Raw genomic sequence first — 23,660 nt, 5'->3', positions numbered from 1 at the left:
CTCCCTCCACCCTCCCTTCCGACTCGGCGATTCGCAGGGTACCGCGCAGGCCCGAAGCCCAGCACGGAACCCACGATCAGAGCTTCTACGGAGCTTGTCCCGACCCCCGAGAGAGCATCATCCGTGTCGGACGACCCAACGAACCGACGACCAATGTGCTCTAACGGGCACCTTCCCCGTTTACTCGGATACAGGGTGAACGGCTCGCCCTTCGACCTCTGCACCGAACACCTGGCACCCTCGACCGCTACCCTGACCTATCCTCTTTTCTCGTTTTTCCAAAATTTGCCTTCGAAACCATCTGCTTTTCGCAGAAGAAAATCATTTGACCCTTCCTCCCCTAACTCCTTTCTAGCTCGCTTAATTCGTTTTCATCGTCAGCGTTGGTTAGTATCATCAATATCTACATATATGTTCAATTTTCTGAGCAGGGTGAATGGCTCACCACTTGAACTCTGCAGTATCCTCAACTAGCCCCCTCAGACATGCCCTTTCTCAATTTTCCAAAATTCCGAAACACAAATTTTTACTGAATAAATCATTTAACACTTTCTGTATTAATTCCTTTTTCGCTTGTTCAACCCGTTTGCATCGTTAGTATATGTACTGTGTGATCTTGACGCAAAATAGAAATTGTTTGCATCAATTGCAAGGCGTAAGAACCAAATAAGAATTTATTCGTCTTTTTAGTGGTTTTATGCAGTTGTAAGAAATGTGTTGATCCTCTTAACACGTTGAATGCCACGGGGGTCACAGGTGATACCCGTGGCAACTAACGTATTAAACATGGCTACACACTGTAATTTATTTGTTGTAGGTAATATTTCAACATTATATGTATCGTATAATGGAAAATTCATCGTGGCGCCACGGGCAAACCCTGTAAAACTGGCGTGGCATTCAACGTGTTAAACTGTCTTAATCTTTATACTGTTCTAAATTACTCCCACACATTTTAGTCAAAAAAGCATAAAATCTGTATTAATAAAGGTTCGAAGGGTACGTCCATTACATTAAATTTACGATCGAAGTTAGATTCATGAATTGTCGGATACTCTCATCTCGGGCTAAATTAAATACGCGTTTTTGCCATTAGAATTTTCCAAACATTGTTTCGAAAGTGAATAATCCGACAGAAGGGAGGGTTCGGGGCTCGCAGCGTTTGCTCAGGAACTCGAACGGCCCTCGGCACCGGCGATTATTTAATTGCAGCTCCGAAATCCGGTTACAAAGTTGTTGCGTTCGGCATCAGGGACCAGTGGAAAGTGCACCCTCCACGAACCGATCGATCGCAGCGGCCATCGGGCCAGCGGATGGTCCTCCTTTTTGAGAAAGTTGACAGGGAAGTTTCGGTTTACCTAAATGAAATTTTATTCAGCCAGATTAAAATTCCGCGCCGACAGTTCGGAACTTGAATCTCCCGCCTCGCAATACGCCCCGCTATTTTTTTCTCTCTCGATCGAATCGCCTGACAATGAGAGAGATAGGGCGATTTCGAGAGCGAGATCCCTTGATCCGCGAGAGACTGCACGAGCCGTATGAGTTAGTCAAAGAAACAATAAAGCGCTGCTGTTTGCTGGGATAAAGAACGGTCGAAACAAAAAAAGGAAAAAAGCGCCGGGCGAGCCAAGGGCAAAGCATAGCGAACCACCGTAGCTTTTGTTTTATTCTGCGAGGCGATTTCGAAAAGTTTGATCGTTCTATCCGATTGTTCTCACCTATCGGCGCTATTTGCTGTTTTTTATGGGGATTTCTAATAGCCACAGTACGAATAGAGTAAGTACTGCACTCAAGTGTGTCCACCGTCGCCATTTTCAATACAAATGACACACGATATTTTTGTTTATACTTCAACATATGTATAATAAAGAACTCCAAATGAGATTTTATTTAATTCCATTTCCCTCCCACCAGAAAATTTCGAAAATTAGGGGTTACCCCTTGAAGAAATATTACTTTTAAGGAAAACTTATTAATCAAGATAGACACCATTATATCCGACATATTCTGTCAACGAATTACAAGTTTATTGAGTGTATCAAGGTGGAAATTGAATTTTTTAACCGGCATCTTCATTTTTGAGTTTTCTATAGCATCGATGAATAGCGCATTCGTTTACCATCACGTTTTAACTCCTCCGCCCATACAAGAAGAAAAACAACCACACTAAATACCTAAATAAAAATTAGAGATAGAATGTTAGAAATCGGGTATGCACCTTAAAATTAGAATAAACCTGTAGACTATAATAGCATTTCGACATCAAAAGGCTTCGCTACATTTCCATTCTAAAATCGGACATTTCATATCAGCCTAATAGAACACGGCCAGTGATAGAGGATCAGAGAATTAGGATTTTGTCTTTTCGTCGTGGACTTTTCGGAATATAACCCGAAGACGTTTCCATGGTGTACTTGACCGTGCTCCCGTTTCTCGATTAGCATCCGCTCGAAATTCCAATTTGCCGAGAGCACCGCGCCGCTGACAGTGACTGTGCGCTTAGCGTGCTCCTCAACGAGCACGTGAACAATCATGTGTAAGGCCGATCCGAGGGAAGAGAGAGACAGAGAGAGAGATAGAGAGAGAGAAAGAGATAGAGAGAGAGAGAGAGAGAGAGAGAGAGTGAGGGGGAGAGAGGGAGAGAGAGACAGAGGGAGAGAGAGAGAGAGAAAGAAAGCTGTGCGCGCACCAGTTCTCGGGATATCGACCGAGAATCCACGGGAAATTCGGGAGTAATTAAAAAGTTCGTCGAGGGGAAAAAACGGCGAAGAAACTCGAGGACGTTGCGAGCTGCTCGCGAGGCGCCGCGATATTTGCGGCCCTCGAATTTACGCGAGCCGCCCTTGCCAACTTTAATAACCGTTACCAATCAACAACAACGCCTTCGACGAACGCTTTCGCGCCAGCCCCCGGAATTATAACGGTTTGAAGCGGCAACGCGATCCTGATTTTTCGGCGCACCAAGAATTCGGTGTGCCGAATTTCTACCAAAGGACATTCGGCGAAGCTGTAATGCGGGCTCAGCAGAACTGGGATAAAGTAGAATGCTATTCGCCGGGTTAACAGATTCTGCGAGCTACACATAATTCCAGAAACGATGCAATCTCTGAAGACTTTAACCCTTATCGGACGCTACGACCACCGCGACAAAGTACTGTTGTCACGTGAGAGGTGACTTACGACCGTTAAGGGTTAACACCGAACCTGCCAGCGCCGGTCGAACTGACTCAGATTATTTATTTTAGAATTGTTGAGATCGTAATGACCTTATGGTGGGAAACGATTGAACTTTCTTGAATCACACATACAGTGACTCCCACTAATATTCGGACGCTCTTAAAAATCGCATAACTTTGTCAATATTGGACTACACTACTTGAATTTTTTGGAGAATCTAGAACAATTGGATCGCTACATAACGTGAAAAAATGTTTGATTAAAATTGCAATTTGTCGAGATTACAAAGAAAGTACTAAAAGTTGTATTTTGCAACTATTTTATGCGAGCTAATATTAAAATTTTAAATAGTACGTTTTGTACATCTGCATCAATTATACATATTCTGAATATTTCATCTAAATCGGTCAAGGTTGCAATGAGCTGCAAACGTTTAACGATGAAAATTTAAGAGTGAATGTCGCAGAATATTGGCCTTGTCAGGGAATTTCGCCTCTATGTGATCATTTTGAAACATCTGTAGCTCATTGCAACGTTGACCGATTTTGATGAAATTCTCAGAATTATAATTCATACAGATCTACAAATCGTACTTTCTAAATTTTCAATGTAAGTTCACATAAAAAAGTTGCAAAATACAACTTCTAGTAATTTCTCTGCAATTTCGACCAATTGAAATTTTTCTACAAAATTTTTTCACTTTATGTAGCAACCAATTGTGCAAACTTCTTTAATAAAAAATCCAAGTCGTATGGTCCAATATTCACCCTTTACGGTCGATTATGAAGGAAAAACAACATTTATTAATTCTTTTTTAAACTTTAGATATATGTTTTAATTTTATGTTATCTAGAAACTATATTTTATATTTTTCTTGTCAACTTAATATAATATAAGATCAATATGATTCTTTGCTCTGGTGGCTGAGAGCAGACATACGACTGGAACGGTAAGAAAGCTTTGGTGGCTGAGAGTAGACATACGACCGCAAAGGGTTAACAAAGATATACGATTTTTAAAAGCGTCCGAATATTAGCAGTAGTCACCGTATATTATATAAGAAAAATAGCAAACAGATAACATAGACTCGATCTTCTCATTCTTATAAAGCAACAAATGGTAGTCTGTTATTATGAACGGTAGGTTTAGCGTTAAAGATCTTTAGGAGAAATGAATGTGCAAAAAGTAGTAGTGTAAAGATTGCAGACGAATCGCTATGTTTTGTGGAGAGCCGGAACGTCAGTCTCCCAGCGGCCATAAATATTTCCATTCGGAGTACTCGACGGTAATTCCACGTGCAACGATAAGACGGGCGGGAAGTGCCTTGGCCGATAAAAAGCGGAAATGGCGTCGTCGTTGAATGGAGTCGGTCGGTTGTTTTGCGGGGACATCGTGTCGCCGCGTAAAAAGGCCGCATAGAAAATCGGTGTATCGGCTGTCAAAGGGCGGACTGTCGCTGGCCGACTGTCTTGCTACCGCGGCGCGGCGGCACGGCAGCGGCTTTCGCGGAACTTCCCTCGGAAACTATTGACAGCTGCCAGCGGCGCGCGTTCGGCTGACGTGCATTACACAAACGACTCCGAAGCGCGCGCCGGGCGAAGCCTTCCGATGCCATTATTCGCTCCCGACACGAAATGAAATATCTCTGTTGGTGCCCCTTTTGCATCGACAATGGCCGTGTGAGAAAAACAAGCGGTTCAGCCTCGAGAACGCGGAAACGGTTTATCGAGAGGCGCGCTCGAGGCCGTTTCGCCTCTTCTTCTTCTTTTACTTTCGAGAAAGAGAGAGACGGAGAGAGAAACCGAGGCGATCGATTCACCATTCAGAAACTTCGTGGTATAGTCCTTGGCGTTGTCGGGCAAGAGATACTTTTTCGGTAGGATGCGAGGGATATAATTCTCTAGATATAATTCTCCTCGGGGATCCCGAGGCGGACACATCGTTGACCCAGTCTACTGCGAGAGCAAAGCCGACGACAACGAGACGCAACCGGGATGCCGCAGCCGCGAGGAGTTTAGTCGGTTTCCAATTAGCCGGTGATTAAACGATGCCAAAGCTGCCAAACCAGCCCCAGCATCCAGCCTCACCACCGATTCACCGAACCGACCCCAGTTATTCGATTTTCTGAGCCACCCGGATCCCACAGGGCTGCCATTACTCCCTTCGAAACGGGAGCCGCGAAGCCACGCCTACTCCGATCGCTTTATACCAAAAGAATTAAGCGGGTTAGTACTCCGATACGACTTCGATGAGATTTCAAACGGTCCTGCTTCTTTTCAAGCACTGAAGGGCACGATTATTCCTTCGGGGCACTGTGCTTGCTGTATTGGAAGCGAGAGCAATGAGGTCACGCCCGCTTTTGACTCTTTACAAGATAAGTAATATTCTGCCCGAACTTTGGCAAGATTTACGACGATTTACCTTTTTCTAGATTGTTCTAGATCTCTTATGGGCAAGGATTTCCCCGTAGTGCACTGGTCTGGTGCTGTTGAAAGCGAAAGCAAAGAAGCCACGCCTACTCGGATAGCTTTATACCAAAAGAATTAAGCGGGTAAATACTCTGACGGGATTTTGATAGGATTTTAAAAGGTTCCGCTTCTTTTGAAGCTGTGAAGGGCATAATTTTAGTGTCCTGGTTTTATTGAAGGCGGGAGCACAGAGGCCACGCCCATTTATGGCTCTTTAGACTAGCACAACACGGGAGATAATATCCTGCCAAGACTTTGACAAGATTTAAGACGGTTCTGCTTCTTCTAGATTACTCTAGACCATCCATAGGAATATATTGACCTGTAGGGCACTACCCTAGCTTCGATAAAAGTAGGAGCAAACAAAGCCACGCCCGCCAAGGGCCTTCTACATAGAAGGAAATTAAGATAAGCAGTCACCTATCAATAAATCGGCAGTCTCGTCCTTCTTAAACATCATTTGCCATGAAGGCTGTGCTCAGGGAGCCACAGCTTTCTCACTTCGCAAATACCTCGCTGCTTGTGCCAGGGTTTCTAATTTACACCAGGTACTCAGGAATGAATTTTTAGAGCCGATCTCGCGAACACCTTTGCAATTTGGTCCATCCAAGCGTCCGATACGTTGACAGTACGGACAAAGGGGCGAAGACGTATTCTATCTCGTCGCTCCTGGTTTGATCAAAGAAAAGCAAAGCGGATAGCTCTCGGATGGAGTGTCTCTTCGGAGGATAATCCATCGAGAGTGTCGTGCGACTCGGATCGGTGTTTCGCGCGGATTTCCACACACGTCGCTTTTGGCTTCGAAACATTGGAAACGAGAGCATCGGAGCCTTGAACGTTAATAAACCAATGGGACACTAAAACGAGTATAGCTCGGAGCGGTGAAATTTTGACGAGATGAAGAACGAGGTCGTCGGGGCAGTTTCGCTGTAGCCGTTTTCACGGAAGGATAACAGCATTTGCGGGACTCTTATGGGACACCGTGCGTTACGAGGACGCTAATCGACCCGCGTGCCGGTGTATGAGAATCGGCGGATCGCGATTAAAGCTGCGGCAGTCGTTTACGAACGGCCCGTCGGGGACGCGGGTGTCATTACGTTTTCATAATGCGTGGAGAGTGCACCGGTCCCGGCAACTATCGATGAAAAGCCCGGGTCGCATGAATTAGTCCCTCGGAATTCCATTAAAATTGAAACGGTCGCATCGGTCCGCGGTTTTTCATTTTTTTTTTTGCTGCGACCGGCGGCGGCCAGTCGTGGTTAATTTTTTAATCCGGCTCCGGCCACGCGGGACCGTAAAATCCGCCGACAAGAAGCACCGTTTTACGATCGTTCTAACGATCCTCGCGATTCGTTCACCGCGTTAATACACTCGGCTCCACCCGGATGGATTGAAAAATGGCTGGCGACCGGCGACGACCTCGTTCCCCTCGGCGAAACGTAAACTCCGGCTCGGAATCCTCGTTTACAACTCTCAAGTGTCGATTCGTGACAATTAGAGCACTCTGGCGGCGCTATCTTACTTTCAGAATACTAGGTTACGGTGCTGTGGCGCTCTTCAGCGTCAATTTTCCTTCCCACGATCTTCTTCTGCTTCCCGTCGTTATTCGCTGCTTCTAGGCGTCGAGCTCGACGCAATTGAAGCTTTACTGCGTTTGAAGCTTCTGGGACGGTTTTGCATAGAGGTTTTTACGACTTCGGATAGAGCAGGGAGTGGAAAGATTGAAATTTGTCGACCTTAGGAGTCGATTTCACCTACTGCTCCAAGACTTCTTTCACGATAACTTCGTAGATCGTACAGAAAATGTTTATTCGTGGTGTGTCTGCATTTGCTCTGACATCTAAACATTAGTGACGGAAGCGAATGGCATTTGTATTTAGTAGATTCAGTTGTGCGAGACAAGAGGTGAACGTGTGCATAGTGGAATGTACAAGAAGCGGAAACAGGCGGCCACGATCAGACAAGCGAATAACATCTGTGTTTGGTAGATACCGTTCTATAATACGTTAACGCGCACGTAACGGTATCTCCAATAAAGTAGAACCAGTCGGCCACGATCAGACAAGACAGACAACATTCCCATACAGGAAATGTCCCAAATTAATTTCCGGAGGAAGTTTATTACAATTACAATTTAGGTGGGTTGTTTTTTAAAAACAAGATAATACGCTGTTTCCAACGTATCAATTGTCGACCACAGACGTAAACCAGCCTTGAGGTAAAGTTTTTAACGTACGCGTGCCTCGGGGAAACTTCGGAGTTCACGCGACAGCTTTCGCATTCCCTGCGGTGTGTCTTTCTCTAGCTTCGAGAGCTTTTTAAAACACTAAGCTTCGCCCCCTTTCTTTCATTGGCGCGCCGGTGCCGTTGCTTACGATCGATGTATTAATATTCACCATGGAGAGGCCGCGTCGTCTACAAGGTGGGATGAAAAATGGCCCGTGTCCCCGTTTTCGCCGAGTAGAGCCAAGGGTAATCGGTCTCTCAATCACCCGGCCGTCAGACCCAGCTACCGACTATTTCTCGGCCCGCTAAGGAACTAAACGCTCGATTTGCAAACTATTTTTCTAAATCCCATTCTCGAACCCATTCATAGAGCCGCATAATTTCAGCGAAAACGGAGGAGTCGAAGGATCGACCTGCAACCCCTACCTATCAACACTTCGAGTGCCGCATCTCCCAGAAATGAGAGACGAAATGATTTGTCCAGTAAGTAGAGTATTTTTGATATCATACACCATAATTTTGATTTCGTTCGCAACTTATTTCGATTTTAGGGAATTTTTCGGGTTGCTGGATGGGCACTCGAAGTGTTCAAGGAGAAACTACACCTAGGCTAAAAATTTAGATAGCTTCAATGGAAAATAGAATGTAACCTTTATAATTTTTAATGATGGACCGTCCATCCTTTCAGACTATTTTTTAGGTTTCGAAAGATCGAACACCCTACGCCATTGAAGGACAAACTACCCTCAACTAAAAATTCAGATGGCTCCAACGGAAAATGAAATGTGACCTTTCAAGATGCACCTTTCTCTGGGCAAAAACTGCCCTTACAATGAAAATCCAAATTGATTCGATATAAAAGGGAAATGATTCGATATCCACGTGTAACCACCGCAGTAAGATCCAACTGCTTTCGGTGGAAACACAATGAAAATGGGTTGAAGATCGAGGGAGATCTACGATCTAACAGGTAAAGGGACCGCAACAGAGGACGAAGATCGCGCAGGAATTGTTTCGAAAGAATCCGCCGATCGTCGGAGCGAGGGAATACATTCGCGTGCAATCTCGAAGCGGGGCAAACGGCACGGATTCCTCGCGAATTCTAATTGGCCGTTCGAACGACACCCTCGGAGATGCTATGCACGTCGAACGCGCAGCTTTCCAATAACGCCGCCGCCATCTGCGACGGAATAATAGTGATCCAGACCCTCGGGAATTTCTGCGAGTCTTTTCCGAGCCCGCGGGCCCGTGGACCTCGTCGAAACCTCGTGAACCACGATAAGAAAACAGCGAAAGGATCACCGGCCCCAATGATTCATGGTCCGTGATGCCTTTATCGAACGAGGCACGCGACTGGGTTTTATCGAAACTTTTTTCCCCAACTTTTCAGGTTTCTATTTCTCCTCCGATCATGCGAGCCTCGCTAACGATCGCGCGTGTATACCCGGTGAATATTGCCAACGAGGCGCGAGACCATCGTCGCCTAACCGCTAGAACCCGTCCTTGGCACGGAAACACGCCTTTTCCCATAAGCAGGAATGAATATTTCACGCGAGGGCGCAGTAGTATTGTCCCGCGATGGTCAGACAGCGGCGAGCACGCTCAATCGTTCAGTTCATTTGTACGTAACAACGGTCTGTTTTCGTAACGACCTACCCTCGTTTCTTTGCGCTGACAATAAAGTCAGCTCTGCAAATAGCTTTGTCCTTAACACATTATCTACCAGGTAATTATTTCGTGAATTTTAAAAGTCTGCCGACCTTGGCTAAGGATTTTCTAACAGACCTTTCAGCATTAATTGAAATTTCAATCGTGAGCAAGTGATCCTCAGTAGCGTGATCTAACAATTTCGTTTGGGATTATTATGTGAAAGGTGACTCTTAAGCTAGCTTTTGGTCCAGCATAATTATTGAGAATCCTCTTAGCAGGCTTTCGGTAGACAAAGTGTTCAGCGCTTGCCTAAACTTTCCTATGAAAATTCTTCGCGATCAATGCAGAGATTATTTTAACGCGAAGGAAGTTGGTGATACGTACGCAAGAATGGTAGTTTCATTGATTATTTAGTAGCTTTGTGACCGTTCCCTTTACGAATTTCGAGCAGAAGTAGGCCAAAAGTGTTGTAACGTCTCGCTGTCGTAAATTTTCGAGATCGGAAAGCAGCAATTTTGAAGTTGCATGGTTGCAGGGTTCGACTGTTTCCGGTCTGAGGGTGTGTTTCATCGACGCGCGGGGAGGCCGACGTGAAAGGGTCCGTTCGTTTTTACGCCAACGATGTCCGGCGTGTATCGACTTCCCCAAGTTCTTTTCAATACTTCATCGACGTCGATACGTAATGGGATGTTATTGGCTCGCGACGACAGCGCGACAGTTATTTGGATAACGTGGCTGTCGATAGCCGGGGCTCGTTCGAGCTGCTCAATTATCCATAGGCCGGTTTCCGAGAGACCGAGACGAATTACGTATGAGAGGAGAAGCAAGTACAGAGAATTCCCGTCCATCTCCGTTCGCCGAGCATCAATTTCGAATTAGTCGGGAACCACGCTAACTCGTTTCGTCGAATTAGCTCGTTCGTCTTGACCCGGTGCGGTTACCTTGCATTCCCATCGACGTTCTCAACGCTGTCAGCTTTTCCACGTTCGGGCGAAACGCCCACAAGTATTTGTCCATCCCTTGGAAAAATATCATATGCATTTCGCCCGCAGTTACTTTCCTATATGGAAAATTATTTGCGAATCAAATGGACAAACACTTGCCAGCGGTTTCGTGCATCGTAGGGCACTCAAAACCATCTCGGAGTATTCGCTATCTCCCAAAATATTGACCCGGTTCGGATTGAGAAATCAATAGATTTATCGCGAAAGCTGAACTTGGAATTAACGGCGCGCGAATGGTAAACGCTAGTAGTATAGGTCGACCAGAGTACCGACGGCGCTGATAGTCGGTCGGACGGAACTTTCAGGCAGTTACCTAGCTTACCGGCTGCGAGCTCAAGATGAAATTACCAACGGAGTATAGGAATTGAGTGGTTGGATCGGTAATGCAGTCGAAAGCTCCACAAGCCCCGCAAGCTCTCTGTTCTTAGCTGTGCTTAAATCTAAAAGGTTCAGAACGAGGAACCTATCGACGGCGTCTGTACTCGGTCGACCGGAGCTTCCGAAAGTTCCCTGCTGTGCCGGCTACAACCAGTCGAGCTTTCCCTGGTCTGTCACGGAGCTTTAAAGACTGTGAACGTGGACTTACCGACCGGATCGACAGGATCTTCGAACGAGTCACTTACCTACAAAAGAAAAGGTTGTACGTGTTAATAAGTTTGTCTGGAATATGTTCTACGGATGCTGCATCGCACTAGAAGAGCTCTCTCGTGAAACTAGTGTGGAACGTTAACGAAACGTACACAAAGGAAACATGCTGAAGTTTTTCGTATCATGCATATCATGTAGGGCACCGGAAATTCCCGAGAGTACAAGGATTATTAGTTCGACTTTACTGTCCGATTTTCTGCTCTTTTCTCACGTTAATTTGTTTGTTGCGAAATCGATGCTCGCGTGCGATAAAGCCGCTCTAACAAACAAATAATCTATGAAGATCAGGAGAAAACGCAAACATTCTACGCATTCAGTGTTCTCTAGCTGACGTTAGGTGTCGGACTCGAAGCGATCTATCGATTTTTTCCGACTAAGATCGCGCGATGCTGGCTACTAGATCGGTGAGAGCGGCGTCTCGCTAACAAGCTCTCGCCCTGCTCCCACTCTAGCAGCGAGACAGGGCGGCACGTTGTGCGACCTACGTGAAGAAACTATCTGGTCGTCCCATAAGCTGTGTCGTTTCTCATTGCACGTAGGCAAACGTCTACATTTTATTTCAGCCATATTTTTGCTGAAACTTCTCTCTGTGCTTTCAAGAACCCTCTCGCTTTGGAAAAGTCAAAGCAAGATTCTTGTGAAATTCATCTTTTGCAGCTGCACGAATTTATACGTGTTGAGCGTAAGAAAATGGCCAAGGTGACCAAAGGTGAATCTTGGTTAACACTATTTCTTTGAAATGTTAAATTAAAATTGATTGAATCTGCAACGATGCATTAAAGGGAGATTATTCAATGAATTTATTTCTTTGAGCATACAGAATGATCGGTAACTGGAACTATGGATCGGTAACTACATAAAAAGGATGTATAAAACCGCGGTAGAAATAGTGTTGAGATTTTGCGTTTGAAGGGCCAAGAAACGACACGATTTCTGGGACGAGGCAATAAATTGCTACTGGTTCTAGCGAACGGCCGCATTCTAGCTGAAACGAAAAACATATTTCTAAATCTAGAGACGCCTAAGGTGTCTGTGCAGAGAATTCTGGAAATGTTGCGTGAAAAGTTTGGTACCTGCACGACTGCCGGCCCGCGATGCGCCTGTGCAATAGAAACACAAAGAAAGAACGTTATACAGACAGGTAGAGAGACAGATTTGGTATGAGAGAAAACAGTGTTATGTCTAATGGAAACAGGTCGAGACTACGGTGGAAGTTGTACGAGCGAAGGAATGATGTCGCATGCAATATGTAGCCGGATTGAGAGGCGATTCGATTCCTTTCCAATCGCGCACGACTTAGGCGGATTCAAATGAAATCCTCTCGAATCTCTCGATTCGAACAAAGGTGCAGCAACTATCTTAACTATTTGCGCCGGATCGACGACTCCGAGGCGCCAATCAAGAACAATTTCGTAGATGCTAAAACGCCCTAGATCTTGCTTACCCCTATTCAGAAAATCTTCCGAGATTTTTGTGTTCCAGGGCTGCGAGCACAAAGGGTTACAATTTTATCGAAATAGACGTTCGGCGTGCGCCAACCGAGTAAAAAGAGATCGAGAAAGCTTTTTGCCGACAATCGTCGCTGAAAGGGAGTAACTTGAACGACAAATTGTCGTCGTTCCAGAAACCACAAGACGTTTTTCGCCGGTGGGAAATGGAGTCCGCGTGCCGAGCGTTTATCAGTTCCGCCCCGAATTTCTCTCGCCCGCTGTAATTGGGCAAACCGCGAACCTTGACCCCCATAATTAACGTTGCACACCGCACGGTGGTCTAAAATACCGTTCTGAGCAAACATAAGGTAAAAAGACCAATTACAGAATATGCAACTGACTCACCCCTGTCCAATTATTCCTGCTCACTTACGAGCAATTAAAAAAGTAATCATGAACCGGTGGAAATTGAACCAGCGGAATGAGTAGAAATTAATTTTACCGTGCTGGAATCGACTATTAAACTACTGCGCGTCGAGTCGGTGGTCGCGCGCACGCGTGCATAGAAATGCAACGATGGCCGACCCGTCTCCCGTGGATCACCGTAAATCGTCCGAGACGACGCAAGGTTGCCCATACGTTCCAGAAGCTCCACAGGCCAGCGTCCCGATCAAAATGTCCGGCTCGAGAAGCCCGCCGCATCTCGAATAAGCCTCCGATTGCAACGTTCCGGTAGGCGCTTCATTATTCAGGCTCGCGCGGCCGATTGCCAACGAATGTAGCGATCAACAGAAAAGCCAATTTATTTTTAAAGCGTTCACGCGTGTGCCCGCGTCGGCCTCGCTGCATTAAAATGTGAAATCCTGCCTTTATTCGTCCCGGAGTCTGTAAACGAGGGAGTTCGCTGGATAAACTGAATTGCTTCCTCGACGACAAAAGCGCAACCTTCGATATTCCAGCGACGAGGCGGGTCACTCTGATCCATCGATAAACCACGCGATACGTGATACGTTTTGCGAGATTGCGGACCCTGTACGCTCGCGACGTGCGAGATTCTCGAAAACTCGCCGCGCTTTACGATTCATCTTTTTTCATCGAATGTGGGGGTCTCGAAACGAATACCAAATAGTACATACAGGTCACCTCTCTGTTGCGTAATTTTTTCAGAATTTTTCGAGCAATTTTTAGCGGCAGAAAAAGATCGTTCCTTTCAAGTACCTTGTCGCGGGCAGGAAAGGATGACTTATGGCTTGAGAGTGCTTTTTGAGAAAAATCCTTTGAGCGACGAGTACAAAAAAAAAAAAAAATCAGAACTCATACTGAATCATCTAACTATCATCTGTAAAAATTGTAAACCTGTCGGGTTAACAGAACGCTGTTAAAAAAATAAGATCAACCGGAGATTTAATAAACGGTAGAATATACCACTTACTTTAGCATTAGTAGGTTTAGTATTCTAACAAATCACATGGTACACGCAGACATAAGATTATTCTCTATGCGAAGGAGAAGTCTAGTACTCCTAAATTAAGGGATTTTATCCGCATATTTTTTTTACATCCAACAAGGGAAGTACATGAATCTTCCCAGACCCGGTATTTATGGTGTCTCAGAAAGAGCTTTCGAATTTTATAGCCGCTCCCGGTAGAGCGTTTGGCGGAGCAGCCGCGATCTATAAATTTCCAGATCGTGGCCGATCGACAGAGTTCCTACCGGAATCGATCTTTGGAATCGCGTCGTTCCCGACACCATAATTACTTCCCAGCGACTACTAGCTGTTCGCTTGACTTCGTTCCATTGATTTTACGAGCCGCTTCATATCCGGGAATCACCATGGAAACCGTGAATGCCGTTTCAATGGGGAAACCGAGGCGAGACACACGAAACTCGTTTGGCCGTGACATTTTCCTTGCGACGCCTCGCTCCGGGGCGAAACGCGAGACGCGAACCGTGTGATCTTAGCTCTGAGGATCAGCAGAATATTCTCGCGATCGTAAAGGAACCAAATTGGAAACGACATCGTTCCTCTCTCGCCTAGATCCGTCTCGTCTTCGCTGTTCCGTGATCGCCAGGGAGGGAAACAGAAGTTTGCTCGGCGCATGCGCGTCACCCGTGGGAAAACGGAAAACCGAAACCCCGAAAACACGTCGTCGCGTTCGAGCGATCACGATGCAAAGGAGACCGTTTTCCGGAGATGCGAGAACACAGAAAATTGCGCATACCTTAAACCAGTGAAACGCCTTCCAAAGAACAGCCTGGCAAAATATTTTCCTGGTCACTTGATTTAATCGAAACAAAACCTGGGACGATCTTTTAAACAGTTCTCGTTCAAGCATTTCGACATTCCACTATTGTTTTTGTTCCTGTGCGGATATTATTCTGCGCGGTGGCCATTGAAACCACAGCAATTCTAAAATATCAACGCCTTTGTTCCCACTCCCACGTGAGCGGCGTTTTCGAAATTGTTGCGTCAGATTGTGCAAAGTTATCGAGTCCCACGCGAGAACAATTTAGCCGCCAGCGTTTACGTAGGAATATTTAAGGCTACGATTTCAAGTGACGATGCGTTCTTATCGGCGCTGTTGTCTTCAGAGCCAATCGCGTTCTTCCGAGCCAGCGGTTGTTATTGCATCTCCTAAAAGAGGAGGATCATAGTCAGTCGGGGATTCACTATGCAGTGACTCCGCCGTTTCCCGCGTGCCCGGGACGCGGGTACGAAATGAATTCCTCGCTAATATCGGTCGGGAAGAGTCTCCCGGGACGCGCAGAGATCGAAGGAACGAGAAACGTAATACACGCCCAGGAGGATGGAAATGAAAATGAACGGCGAACGCACGAGTCGCTCGTTTTTGTTTACCGAGCTTCCGACAATTGTCCCCGATGCACTGTTTGTCCGCGAAGGGATTAAACGGTACCGCGGTGCCCCGTGAATCCATCTTTCATCCAGCTTTACGAGCGATTCGCGTTGGCTTTATGCGTGGGACGAGACCCGTGGCTCGCGTGTACATTCGTAATACCGGTATTTTCTACTTTGTTTGCTGACCGAGTCCTTTGGAAAACATAGCGCGCTCCTTTGCGCACAAATAAACCGAATATCTGCGGTGGAACTGTTGGCACAAACCGTTTAGTCAGGAGCAATCAAGGGGAAATGAATCCCTGACCAATGGCTGATTCTTTCCGAAGTTAAAGAAAATCTTGCTTTTACACAAATGTAATCAAAACTAAGGGCTAGCCTCACTAATGGTTGATTTTTCTAGTTATTTTTATTAGGAAGTTGTTTTTGGAGAAGTGGGGTGTTTTCTCGGTGTAAAATCAATCGGACATGTAGCTCAAAGTGAACGAAATTCTGCTTCTGTTCAAGCAAAATTGAAAGTAAAAAGTAGTCTGCCTATTGGCTGAGTTCTTTTACTTGGTTTTGTTAGAACACCATTTCTGAAGAAGTATAGCACTTTCTCAGACTGTAATCAATCGAGAATGTGTCTTGAAGTTAAGACAATCAATCCTCTATTCAAAGAGGATTAAAATTAAGGGCACGCCTGACCAATACTCGATTCGTACTACTTGTTTTAATTCCAAAATGAATTCAGGACAAGTCGAATGCTTCTGCGTACAAAATAAATTAAGTATCTAGTTTAAAACTTTTCGCACGACCCTTCTAATTAAATGTAATCGAAGTTAAAGTATCTGCCCGACCATTGACCGAGTCTTTCTACTTCTCGTAACCGCGTATGGAAACCTTGCCATTTAAGAAATATTTCCTACGATTCTAATGGTCCTATCGCTTCAATAATAGATATATCAATGCATTTGGGTGTGTAGGGTTATGAATGAGACACTGTTTAGAGTAATTGTTTAGAGTGACTGTGGACGCGACATCGTGGCGCCAACGTGTTTGGGTCCGGCGTGAAAGGGGGTCTGTTTGGGCCGAAGTGTGAAAGAAGAGTGTTTCGGTCTCGGTGACAGGGGTAAAGTGTTTAGGGGCGCCAGCGCAGGGCGTACGTGACCGATTGGGTTTTCCGAATGGATGTGAAACTGATAGAGAGGGAATGAAAGTGCGAGAGAGGAAGAATGAAAGAGGGCCTTATATGCGAGTGTGTTAACGAAGTATCGAGTTATTAAGAGATAGAAAAGGACTTTAGCGAAATCGGTATGAGATCACTCCACCCGATACGTCACACCTAAGACGTAGGAGTTCCTTTAAAATATACAGATGTCTATTTATCAATCATCCTAGACGTGTCACTCATTAGAGTTTCAAAAAGATAATAAATTCCAGTTGCCAGAACAAGGAAATTTGACAGAATGCTCGGAGTCTAAGGGCACAAACGGGGCCCGGTCATCCACGCCGCAAGGTCTGACATGAATGGTGGCCGGAAGTAACGAGTCACCAACACCCCCGGCGGAAAATTATCGCGCGTGTCGACCGGTCGCAGTTACAGGAGACGTGGTAACCCGAGAAAGAGTGTAAGGACAGGAGCGATATTAACAGTGGCCAGGGTTCCCCGGCCGTTTATCGAGTGGCAGCCAGGATAAATATCTCGTGGCAACGTTATGTCGGCGTTGTGACACTGACAAAGTGACTGCTCCACTTCTCAGCGAACGGAAGTCGTTATTGCATGCCCGCGGAGACGTGAAACGAGAAGCCGAGGGAAAAGTAACAACGCAGGTTAAACGAAAAAAAAAGAAGGAAAATTACGAGGATTACAGGTGTTACTGTAGGACATGTTACCGTCGACAGAGAGACAGCTCTAGTGGATCGGTGAGGTGTGCAAATAATTGCGGCACGTGCCGGGATTTCACGTACAACCTTTCGCGAGCTGGTCACGAAAACCAATCTGGTTAGAGTAAGCTCTCGACCACGTTGTAGAAACAGAAAGAGGACGCTACAGGAAATATCAAATTCTCGATCACTCTTTCGAGATAGAGATATCCTTCCGGGGATCTTAGACTCTCAACGATCAGCCACGAGTCTCCCGAGAGACATATCATCGAAATAGACACTTTCTAATTCCACAAATTAGTTGTAAACCAATAAAGGGCAATGTTTGCGTTTTCTACACTGAGGAACATCATTTGCTTCACTAGCTGGAACATCATTGGCTGAAAGGCTACAATTCCCGAAACGATCCGAAAATTCAAGTAGTACAGGTCCGCCATGGAGCAGACTCGAGGGTAAATTAATTTCGTGCGAGCGAGCCGGCACACGCAGACAGGCGATCGTGCCACGTTTACACGCAGAGGAGGCGATTAGTCCCCGATCCGGCGAGCAACAACGTCAATTAAGCGACAGTGAATATCGAGAGAGTTAGCCCGGTTCTCGCGGGCGTTCCTGCGAGACTCGTGGAACAATGCGCCGCTGCTCCTATTGTATCGATCCCCCGTGGGAAATCGAAAGCATCGAGAGAGCGGAGCCGATTAAACTGCTGTCACGGCCAGGAAAAGGAAACTCTATAGGTCGCGGACGGTCTGTCTGTGTCCTGCGGGCGGGCCTCTTAGTATCGCGTTTCACGGATAATTGATAATCGAGCTGTCGATCGTTTGCACCTCGACACTGTTACCGTGGCTCGTCGAGGTGCACTCGAACCGCCGGGATTGCTACTACTCTCTTAATGTGCGCGTAAAACATTGGAAAGCGGTAGCGAGCCACTTGACTTTGATCATTCGAAAGATTTTATGCATTCATAACAAAAATGAGCATGTCTAATTTAAACCGGTACAAACATTAGAAGTCTTTGAAAATATTGTTATACTATTTTCAACCTGTCAAACCTATTAAGAACAATTGCTGTTTCACTGCAGTTTGTTGCAATTCAGGTAGAAGTGATTAAACGATTATGGTTAGTAGAAGTTGAGTCCAAGGAGTTTATATAACGTTTCTTCGAATTGACAATGGTGTTTCGAGAGTTGCACGTGCGTCGGCAGCTTCCGGGGAGTACCACAGTTTTCTTGGGACCCGTAAATTGTCAAAATTGCACGGAAATTCCCGCGGTGGAAATCGAAAACGCAAGCACGGGGAATCTTCGGGTGTTCGAGAGTTGGACCGTGCGCTGCAAGCTGAACGCGACCCTTGACATTAGCTGCCCTACATAAATGACCCAGATCCCCATGGCTTCGTTCTTGCAATTTCCACCGGACAATGGGGTGATCCAATAACGGGACGCGCCACGCCATGCTCGATGGGGAATCGACTGGTTCGTCACGAACTGCTAACGATCCTACACGACGGCAGTAATTCGCGTTCCATATCGAGACGATGATCCGGAGAGAACAGTCGCTGTACGTATTGCTTTCCCTTTTAATGCTCCCTTTCGTGGTCTTAATCTGTCGCAACGAACGCGGTTTGTCCTTAAAATGTCCAATACTATTGATATTCTGATTATCGAATACTATTACAGACTGTTTAATGTTACAGCTTGACAAATTGCAGCTTGAGAGTCGAGCTCGGGTTTTTAATGCAACGTTGAAAGGACGTTAATGGGACGTTTGAAAGCCGGCCGTTGCAACAGTTAGTTGCCCCGAATGCGATCCTCGTTGTTCCCCGCAACGTAAAAACCACGTTTTTATCGCAACAAAATTGCCGGTTCTGGGGAATCAATATTCTATCAATTATACTCCGTGTATTATCTGAGAAAATGTTGGGATACGCCATCGCTCGCCGCAGGAGAAATATTGTGCTTACGATGGAGGTTTTCAGGCTTGCACGGTAAATAATTGGCCACTGGCTTCTCATATTTTATTCGTCGCTCGGAGCGTTCTACTTAACCCCTTGTTGCCTGATAATGTCTAAACAAGGTGTCGTTTTATTATCAATATTCAGCGAGTCGGAAAGTCGCTTATTCACTTACAATCGATACTTGATCTCCTTAAATTTTATACCGAACCAATCGGAAATGTAAATTAAAGTTAAGTGGATGTATTTTTTGGGAAACTGGGAGGCTCGTCGGACTAATGCTTGATCCTTTCTACTTAGTTCAATCAAGAAATCATTTCTGAAAAGACCTAGGGAGCTTTCTCAAGCTGAATTTAATTGGAAATATAGCTTAAAGTTAAGGAAATCCAGCTTACATTTAAGTGGATTTAAATTGAAGACATACCTGATCCATGCTCGATTCGTACTACTTCTTTTAAACTAAACATTAATTTAGAGGAACAAGGATGCTTTCCTGTATGAAATAAAATTTAATTAAAAACTGCATACACGAGAGCCCTGTACGCAACAAAAAATTCAAAATTGAAACCTCTGCCTGACCAATCCCGGTCTACTATGTCCTGACCTATTACCTCCACTCGAAAAAAAACATTCAGAACAAACAGGGAACGGTTTCGCATACATAATAAATTGCTGGTAATTAAAAATGATAAAAAATCTTTTACAGGAACCATACGTTAAACACGAAGCTCCTCCTCCTCCTCCACTCAAAGAATTAATTATCTGCAATTTCATGCGTTGTTAAAGCTACACACTCGTTAATTGCATCCTGTAGTCACTAATTGTGTTTCGTGCCACACAATCGACTTTTTTAAATTACGTTGAACACGATCGAATTGAGGAGATGCTTCGCTAGCCTCCGGCCATATCCAGGCAGACATAACTCGCTGCTATTCCGTCGGAGAATCCTCTGATCCAACATTGGAACACCACCTGTATCCTTTGTGCGGAGTCGAAGTTTCGTAAGTCCGGTGGGAACAGTGCTCGGGGCGGAAGCCACAAATGTCACCAGCAACTCGGCATAGTCGTTTGTGTGTACCGTGCATGCAATTACACAGGACGGGGCTTAAAGGACCGCCGCGTCGCGCGACGAGTTCCTTCCACGTTATTACCGTGTACGCATCGCGGTAGACACGTGTCGCGAGGACATTACAACTGCGCATTAATCGTGCAGCTTGCCAACGAACAATTTATCCAACTTTCCCCTGAAACCGCGGTCCTCCGGGATTCGGCGATAACGTTTCCCCCATCCGTTCCCAATTCATTATGCTTCATATCCCGAGTTCGTCTCCGGTCCAAATTATTTCTGCAAAATCCCACCAATTTTACTTCCATTCATCGCGGCGCTCGTTTTTTAATCAGAAACGCTCAGACCGTAACAGAATTCATTCGAGGCGATTTAAATTGCATTGTTCATTCCACTTGTTGAATCACCGAGTTCTGTGTATTATTTTCTCAAGCTGAAATTAATTGGAAATGTAGCTTAAAGTTAAGATAATGCATTTGTAAGTAATCCATTTAAATCCATTCATTTACAACAATTTAAATTGGATGCTAGCCTGACCAATGCTCGAATCGTACTACTAGTTTTCATTTATAAATTCATTTAGAGAAAAAAGGATGCTTTTTTTGTACAAAATCAGTTGAAAATCGAGCTTGATACTTCTTGTACGAGTTGCTCAGACTATGACAGAGGTGGTTTTTGCATTATAGCTTATAGTTTAAATTACAATGCTCGTATCACTTGTTGAATCACGGAGTTGTGCGTACTATTTGATATTCCTGTGGTTTTGATAGTAATGGTCTTGACCTGCTTTTAACGATATTGAAATGTGTTGTTGCTGACATTATTGTTATATGTTCTGTTGGAATGATCATCGAGTTTCCCAATCTCCAAGGTGTCAAGTCCATCAGGTAACCTAACGGGCGAGTGTGTTGACCTAAACGCTTCTCCGGCTCTCTCTTTTTGTTTGTCTTCCGACCTGTTTCACTCGGACGTCTATTTCACAGTAATTCCAGAAGCCAGACACGGCTGGATGTCCGAAGAGAATGAAAGTTGTTGGATAATCTCTTTGACGGTTCCAGACGCGAAACTTCTCCAAGGCTGGACCCGGGTGGTGAGGGGCGTGCGGTGACGTTTGCGCGTGACTATGAGGAATTTCATATGATCGAACGCGATCACGTAGTCGGCACGTGCGACCGGTTCCCCTGGCAACCGGCACTCCATCCTGTGTTTCTCCCGCTACGGGTTACCCGATAACTCGGCGAAACTTCATTACAAATACAACGGCAAATGAGATTTATCCGGCACGCCTGTCGCTTCTCCATCTTTCGAAGGGTCCTGTTCCTCGCCTCGAGATTTCGCCTTAATTCGGACGGGATCGCTTTCTGGGAAACAAACTTGGTCGTTGAGCGACGTTTGGAAAATTGCTCACGGGAAAACGCTGACAAGTTCGATCCGTTTTGCACGGCCCTCAAGCACGATAACGAAGAAACACTGTTTATCCCATGCAAAATTAGGGGAAAGCTGCGGAACGTGAAGCGGTGTCTAGATTACACCGAATTTAAAATTCGTGGTGACCTTGGTGAAATAAAGTAGTCAAATTGTAGGTAAAACTCACATCCGGGAATGTCGGGGCGTTACAATGTAACAATTTGAAAAAGCCTAATGGAGCGTGCGTCACGAGTCGAAATGACGATCAGAAGTTAAAATGACGGTCGGCACGAGACGAGAGTGGGGAAGACGTTAGTTGCACGTCCGCCCAGAGTCAGTTCGACAAAAGAGTCGGTTTAGGCAGGACATACCTGGTAGATTAGGGGTACTCATAAGTAATCAATTATTTGCAAAGAATTTGTTTCGCCTTTAGTTCTGTACCGATCGTTGAAGAGGAAACACGTATTCTTTTACAGTTTTCGGTAAAGCAGCCTGTGCTCAAAATATTCTAAAAAGTATAATCTTTTTTTACAACCCTGTAATAAAATGACGGCGTCCGTACCTTCCGAGGATTATATTCGTCATTGCTTTTTCATTTTCATGCGGGATTTAATGCAACGGTAACAACAAAGAAAATTTGCGATGTGTATGGAGATGTATTGAAGGTCAACAACTGTCAACGTTGGTCCAGAAGCTTTTCTCCTGGTGGAAAGATGGCAAACTGTCCTTGATAATGATGTAGATTATATAATAAATTAAGAAATAAAAACTTGAATTTACTACAAAATTTGTTTTAGATTCGAAAATAATTGATTACTTATGGGTCCCCCTAATATATGTAATAAGTTCACCGTTCCAAGTTTTCTATATTAACGTTCCTTTATTCACTAACGCTGTGCTTTATGATGAAAACAGCACCACTGTTAGCGCTGCAATTTTTTTTTGAGACTCATAGCTAAATCCGACCGGAAGCTGAGCCACTCGATATCACCGACAACGTTCGACGAATTTCTCTTTTGCAAACGCCACGAATCAATTTCGCCGGGGAAATTATGGGGAAAATTTCCCTTCAGGAGTCTCCCGATTCCCCAGCCAGCGATAGTTCTCGATCACCAAGCTCGTAAAAGTGTCAGCGCGGAAATTATTAGATAGATACATGCGTTCGCCGGTAACTTGCAATAAAAGTCTCATAAAATCGCGGAGACCGTTCTTCCGTCATTTTTCCAACCAATTACGAGCAGCCCAGTCTACTGCTCGCCAGTCCCAGCGTTAATGACTGCGAGAGATCATTTCTCCGAGGAAAGTGTACCCTTCCATCGGTGCTGCGAGCTTCGGAAATTTTTCAAGCGACTTTTCCCTGGATGCTCCGATTTCCGTGGAAAATGTCGCAGAACCGAGGCGCCCGGAAGTCAAACAGCTTCTGCCGGATCGAGGTGCTCGAAGGAAACGTTTACGGGGCCGTCGTAAAACGGCTCTTATCGGGGAAAAATAAACTCGCCGAGACTTCGCGAAGTTATTACGGCTAGCTGCAAGCGGATTTCGTTTTCCACCGGTCCATTGTTTTCTCTGGGAGAGAGGTCCCCCGCTAGGTGTCGAGCAAATATTACGTCTAACTTCGCCCGAAGGGGCTCGCATATATTTAAAGAGGACGGACTCCCGACCTAAGTCCATCAATTTACAAGCGGCCGGAGCCTGCTACGATCCACGGAACAGAAATATTTGGACACCGCTCTGTCGCGAGCACCGCAAACCTCGCTAACCGGATCCCGTAGTGATCCAGCACGGACGATTATGACGCCCTAACTGCCCTGGAAACAGCACCGAGAAGCTGTGGGAATTCTGCAAATTCCCGAAAACTAATCGTGTACGCAGTAAGAGAAAATAATCGTAATTTTAGGGAATATTGTTACTGCG

The 23,660-nt window shown here is 45.4% G+C and overlaps 1 protein-coding gene across 1 annotated transcript in view; it reads right to left on the bottom strand.

Moving 5' to 3' along the window:
- Nucleotides 1–23,660, bottom strand: part of LOC143355665 (neo-calmodulin) — a 113,665-nt gene that overhangs the window by 72,018 nt on the left and 17,987 nt on the right. The window lies entirely within an intron of this gene.

This window comes from Halictus rubicundus, chromosome 1, assembly GCF_050948215.1.
Source record: "Halictus rubicundus isolate RS-2024b chromosome 1, iyHalRubi1_principal, whole genome shotgun sequence".
Classification (NCBI taxonomy): domain Eukaryota; kingdom Metazoa; phylum Arthropoda; class Insecta; order Hymenoptera; family Halictidae; genus Halictus; species Halictus rubicundus.
The sequence above is the reverse complement of the archived record's forward strand: the minus strand, read 5'-3'. Positions and strand labels throughout refer to the sequence as shown.